The sequence below is a fragment of the Mandrillus leucophaeus genome, unplaced genomic scaffold (assembly GCF_000951045.1).
Source record: "Mandrillus leucophaeus isolate KB7577 unplaced genomic scaffold, Mleu.le_1.0 Scaffold810, whole genome shotgun sequence".
NCBI lineage: Eukaryota > Metazoa > Chordata > Mammalia > Primates > Cercopithecidae > Mandrillus > Mandrillus leucophaeus.
Genome location: NW_012108809.1, coordinates 971,600 through 978,248, shown reverse-complemented (window position 1 = coordinate 978,248; position 6,649 = coordinate 971,600).

Below are 6,649 nucleotides of genomic sequence, written 5' to 3'. Positions count from 1 at the left end.
TATTTCACTGAACATTCAGTGAGAAAGTCATCTTAAATAGGACATTTTAAAATGCATATTTTTATAAGTTTTTTGTATTATTGATCTGAGATTTTCTACCTCTTTTGAGTTTCTCTAAAATTTTATATTGTCTTAATATTATATATATATAACATGTGATATGCTGTAGCTTCCTTATTATCTTACTTATTTTCTTGTGTTTTTTGTTGTTGTTTCTGTTTTTAAACAAGCTGACAAATGATTCATATAGTTTATTTGCCTTTTCAGTAATTTTTTAAACTTTCAGTGCAAAAGTCTTGCAACTCCTTGGTTAAATTTATTCCCATTATTTTTTATGCTTTTGCAAATTAAATCAGTTTTCAAAATTTCCTCTTCAACTATTTCTTTGCTAGTGTATAGAAAAAAACCCTGATTTTTTGTGTAGGACTGGTACCGTGAAACTTTTCTGAATTCATTTGTTAGCTTTAAGATGTTTTAAATTGTTTTTTAGGATATAAAGTCATTTCATCTGGGAATAAAAATAATTGTACCTTTTCCCTTCAGTTTGGATGCTTTTTATTTCCTTTTCTTGCCTAATTGTTCTGGCTAGAACTTCCAATACAATGTTGAATAGAAGTTGCAAAAACAGGTACTCTTGTCTTTTTCTCATTTTATGGGGAAAGATTTCAGTTCTTCATTATCATGTATCATGATAGCTGTGGGTTTCGTATCAATGATCTTTATTAGGTTGGAGAAGTTTGCTTTTATTTCTAGTTTACTGAGTTCATAAGAGAGCATTGAATTTTGCCAAATTATTTTTCTAGATCAATTGAGATAATAATTTTTAACGTAATTGTTGTGGTGTATCACATTGATTGATTCTAATGTTGAATCACCCTCTCTTTCTTGAAATAAACTCCACTTGGTTATAATGTAGAGTGCATTTGCTATCCTACTGGATATGGCTGTTAGTATTCTGTCAAGAATTTTTGCATCTATAATTCTGAGAGATACTGGTCTTGAGTTTGCTCTTCTCGTAGTGCCTTTGTTTGGCTTAGTATAAGGGTAATGCTGGCCTCGTAGAACAAGTTTGGAAATGTTATCTTTCTTCTAATTGTTGAAAGAGCTTAAGAAAGATTGATGTTGATTTTTTTTTTTTACATATTTGGAAGAATTTACCAATGAACCCATGTGGTCATGCACCTTTCTTTCTTGAGTGGTTTTTTTATCTGTATTCAGTATCTTTTCTCTTTTCATGGGTCTGTTCACATTTATTTTTCTTCCTGAGTCAGTTTTTGTATTTATTCTATACCTGTACTGTTCCATATACATTTTAGAATAGGCTTATCTGTGTCTTCACAAAAACCTGACTGATATTTTGCTGGAATTGCATTAAAACTATAGATCAATTTGGGAAGAATTGCTACCTTTTCTAGGTTGAATTATATATGTTATAACTTGTGTACTTTTTTCTGTTCTCACTTCCCACTTAGAAACTTCAATTAAACATATATTAAAATACATTGCATTGTTTCTCAGCTTGCTGAATATTTTTTTCAGTCTTTTTTCTCTGTGTGTGGTTTTGGATACTGTCCATTATATTTTTAAGTTCAATAATCTTTATTTTTACAGTATGTGATCTCCTGTTTATCCCATCCAAGTATTGTCATTTTGTAAATTGCGACCATGATTTCCTTCTCTAGAAGATCGATTTGTTTTGTAACATCTTTCAAATCTCTAATTAATATATTTAATCTTCTTTTTTCTTAAATGCAGAGATTATAGTTATAATAGTGGTGTTAATATACCTTTTAGTGAAGCCTATCATAGGTCTAATTTCTGGGTGTATATGTATAGACTCTAATTTCTCCTAATTATGGTATAAATTTTCCTGGATTTTTATGCTGGGTAATTATTGTTGGATTATGGACACTCTTAATTTTACTATGTTGGGAGAAAGATATTTTTGTAGTACTATAAATTTCTTGGCCTTTGCTCTGTAGTGCAGTTAATTTGCTTAAAAATGTTCGATCTTTTGAGACTTGCTTTTAAACTATGTTAAATATGACCAGAGTAGTCGATCTGTTCCAATCTGGCACTATCCCCTATAAATTCTAGCTACTTTGCCTTCCCTAAATATCTATCTTAATCCTGAGATCAAAGAGACCGTCAGGAACTTCTCTTTAATTGGTAAATTGAGGCAATTTTAGGGATTATTTAATTTCACTTTCTTGCCTAAGTGATCACTCTTCTACGTGATCCAATGTCTTAAAACCATTTCTATATTTAGTCTTAAGTATTAATAGTTTCAGGCAGGAAATAATTTGAGTACCCATTAGAACAATTTTCTCTGGAAGTAGAGATCAGTTGAAAAAGTCATATTGCAGTTGCAGATGAAGATTTGTGGGAAGAGCATCCAGATAGAAAAACCAATTAGTAAGAAGTTTGCAGCTAGATATGGGGTTTTGGTGTTTGAGGAAGAAAAAAAGAGGTGTGAGTAAGACTGTTAGGTAATGGGTGAGAAGAGAATGAGATGAAATGAGACAGACGATGTGCCAGGAATGTGATCCAGGCTATAAGTAAAATTAGGTTGTAGCTTTCCTATATGTAAATTGCACCATTTATTACTGTTCCAGAGAGATTAGATTACTATTTTATGAATTTTCTGGTTTGTTACTTTTAAGAATATGCTATATTTATCTTCTATCTGTAGTCTACTTGAATAATGTTTCATCTGTAACTATAAATGTACCATAAATTATTTTTCTTTCTGGTAGAAATTATAGAAATATAATTTATCAGAATTCCTATTTTCACAGAGCACAAATTTCTAGCAGTATTGTGAAAGAAGCATCTTGAAATACTTCTCATGTATGTAAAAAACTTAACAGATAATTTCTCAAAATTTGACAATTTGACGTATTTGCATGAAAATATCAATTGTCATTGACTTGTGTCCCCCAAATTTATAGGTTGAATCCCTAACAGCCAATGTAACTGTATTTGGAGATAAGAGCTTTAAGGAGGTAATTTAGATAAAGGGAATAATAAAGCTGGTCCCATAATTCAATAGGACTGGCGTCTTCATCAGAAGAGGAAGATTCATCAGAAGTAGTTCTGTGCAGAGGAAAAGCCATACTGGGATGCAATGAGAGGGCATCTGCCAGCAAGCCAAGGAGAGCAGCCTCAGGAGAAACCACAGCTATCAACACCTTGATTTTAGACTTCCAACCTCCAGAAATGTGAGAAATACATTTATATTGTTTTAGCCACCCACTCTGTGCTATTGTGTTATGGCAACCCTTGATGACTAATATACAAATAACTGGTTGTGAAGCTGAAAACTTTTGAAAAATCTTTATAAAACATCAAGTATTGTTAACCTTGGTAGTAAAAAGACTCAATTTTCTCTCTACTATCTTTATAGAAAATGATAATACAAAATATTTGTAATATGAATATGAAGTCAAAAAATGTAAGAAAAAAGTATTATAGAGATATATTAGGTAGCTAGTTAAAAACGTTATTTTTCTAGAGTGTGCAATCCTTGTTATTTTTGCACAGCTTTTTAAAACGTGCAATTTTTGCTTTTTGTTCTTATTCTAAATGTCCACTCTCATATTTTAGTATGCATTTGTAATTTTGAATTAATTTCTTAAAATAGGCTCCTCAAATTGGGTAAATCTCAGGTTTTACATAATCTGAATCTATCCCTTATTAAAAGTTCTGGTTTTAAAGCCAGAGTGACCTGAATCTGCACACTTCAGTATTATCACTGTCCATGACTTGGGAAATATTTCAAAGGACTTAGACCTTCTATAACAATACCTACTGCATGAGAGTGTTGTGGTAATTAAATGGCATAGCCGAATATAAATTGCCTAGCAGAGTTCTCTTCTTATGCTTGTTTGGTGGGCTTCAAAATATTGTACCCCAACAAAAGTGACACATGACAACAAAAGTGTATTGTTACACTTTTTTGGAGGTACAATATTTTGTTTAAGGTCGTGTGTCACTGAATGATAGGGATGCGTTCTGAGGAATGTGTTTTTAGGTAATTTTGTCATTATGTGAACATCATAGATTGTACTTATACAAACCTAGATGGTTGAACTTACTACACATATGGGCTATATGGTAAGGCCTATTACTCCTAGACTACAAATCTGTACAGTATGTGACAGTAGTGAATATTGTCACCAATTATTACACATTGGTATTTATATATGTAAACATAGCTAAATATTTGTAAAAGGTACATTAAAGATAAAAAATGGTGAGGTGCAGTGGGTCGCACCTATCATCCCAACACTTCGGATGGACAAGGTGGGAGGATCACCTGAGCACAGGAGCTTAAGACTAGGCTTAGGAACATAGTGAAACATCGTCTCTAATAAAGCAAACACAAATTAGCCAGGTATGGTGGCATGCAGCTGTGGTTCCAGCTACTCGTGGGGCTGAGATGGGAGGATCACTTAAGCCCAGGAGTTTGAAGCCGCAGTAAGCCGTGCTCATGCCATTGCATTCCAGCTTGGGTGACAGAGTGAGACACGGTTGTGGGAAATTTTTTAAAAATTAAAATTTAAAATGATACACATTTCTGAACCCTTTGAGTCCTATAAAGAAAAATTGAATATCAAATATAATAGGGCAGCTACATCATAATCTTAGGGGACCACTACTATATATGCAGTCTGCTGTTAATCAAAATGTCATTATGCAATGAGTGACTATATATGCATTTATGATAAATAATATATTATAAAACAAATGAACAGTAAACATGTATTAACATATTTTAATGAGCTTTTGATGTTCCTAATAAAGTTAGACTGCTATGATTTTAATGTATGTTTTTCCCCCGATTTATATGTTGGAATTTAAACTCCAAAATAATGGTAAGAAGAAGTGGGGCCTTTAGAAGGTGTTTACCTCATGGGTGCTCCACACTCATAATGGAATTAGAGCCCTTATAGAAAAACTTGAGGGAAATAGCCAGACCCTTTCTTGCCTTTTTTCCCTTCTGACTTCCTCCAATGAGGACACAGCATTTGTCCTGTTCAGAGGATGCAGCTATTTGGCACCATCTCGGAAGCAGAGAGCAACCCTTCACCAGACACCGAATCTGCTGGCCCCTTGATGTTGGACTTCCCAGCCTTCAGAACTGTGAGAAATAGAGTTCTATTATTTATGGATTATCCATTCTGTGGTATTTATTTTGTTATAATATCAAGAATAAACTAAGGTCCAGGGGAATTTTATTAAAAGGGAAAATATGAAGTCACTGGAATCCTAATGGAAAGGCGCAAGGAAAAGGAAGGTACAGAACTGAAGAGTGAAAAGTATAGAAACTGACTATACAATTTTGTTCTGGGTTAGCCCAGTGGGAACAGAAATTAAGCCTATCATCTCCACCAACCACAGAAGATGAGAATAACTGAGAAAGTTCACCCAATGTATCCAATGTTATAAAAAACTATTTAGGCCAAATTCTTTTTTTACAGGACTATAAAAAATTACAGATGATGCCTATGTCTGTGCATATTTGTTCAGTCTCTCATTTAAACAGAAAGTCAATTCAAACACTTTTTTTTCCATGTACATAGAGACAGTTTGATCCACAGTTTAGGTTTCTAGGATTTAATGGCCAATCTATAGAAACTTTATCTATGCAATTGCTGCACCAAACCTTTTAATATGTCATTTTCTTCACTTTCACTTTACTTCCCTTACTTCTGTTTAAGAAAACTTTCAGGTCCAAACATGTTATTTAAACTCAGTTTTTTTTTTGTTTTTGTTTTCTTGTATTTCAATCTCTTTCACATGTCTGTCCACTTTAATTTTTTTTCTTTTTTCTCTTTCATGAGTTGGTCCCCAGTTGGCATCTTCTCTTCTATACTAGGATTTTTTTTTAAGTTTTAGATGGAATGAAAAGTATAAGAGATATAAATGAAAGTAGCATAAAAACTCCAAAGCTAGAGAAGATAATAGAAGGAGACATTTTAAAATTAAATGCAAACAGTGGCTCAGAGAGGACAAACAAAAGCAGGTGGAAAGAGGACAATTTCCAGCAACCAGAACCAGACGTGCTTCTAAAAGGTCAGTGCATGGAGCGTACAGCCAGGTCAGCAAACATTCCTCTCTCCTCTGGCCAGAGAAGTAAATAGAAAATTCACAGGAGACTTGAACAGTAAAGGAACAGTAAATAAAATTGCTACGTGGACGCCAAAGAGACAAGATTTGCACCAAACAAGAGTTTTAAGTTTAAAAATCACATGAAGGCACCTGAGGGCAAATCCACAAAAATTTCTGAAGACATAAATATGCTCATTAGGTCTGAGATAATGTTGCAAAACTAAATTCTCTAAAAGAAAAGAGATGAGAGTTTAATTTCTTTTGTTTGCTCTTTCCTAGCTGTGTGACCTGTTAAAATTTATTCAACCTCTCTGAGCCTCGGTTACCTATCAATCAATAACTGAACAACACATGTCAGGTCATCACATAGATTAAATACACGAAAATTGCTGAGAACACTATAACATATAAAATAAAACCTTACCAAATTGTAGTTGGCTTCCTAAGAGAGTGGATTACTAAATTGAGAGACGGTTTTCATGGTCAATAAAACTGAAAAAAAGCATAATCTGAACATAGTTCTGGATTGTTGTTT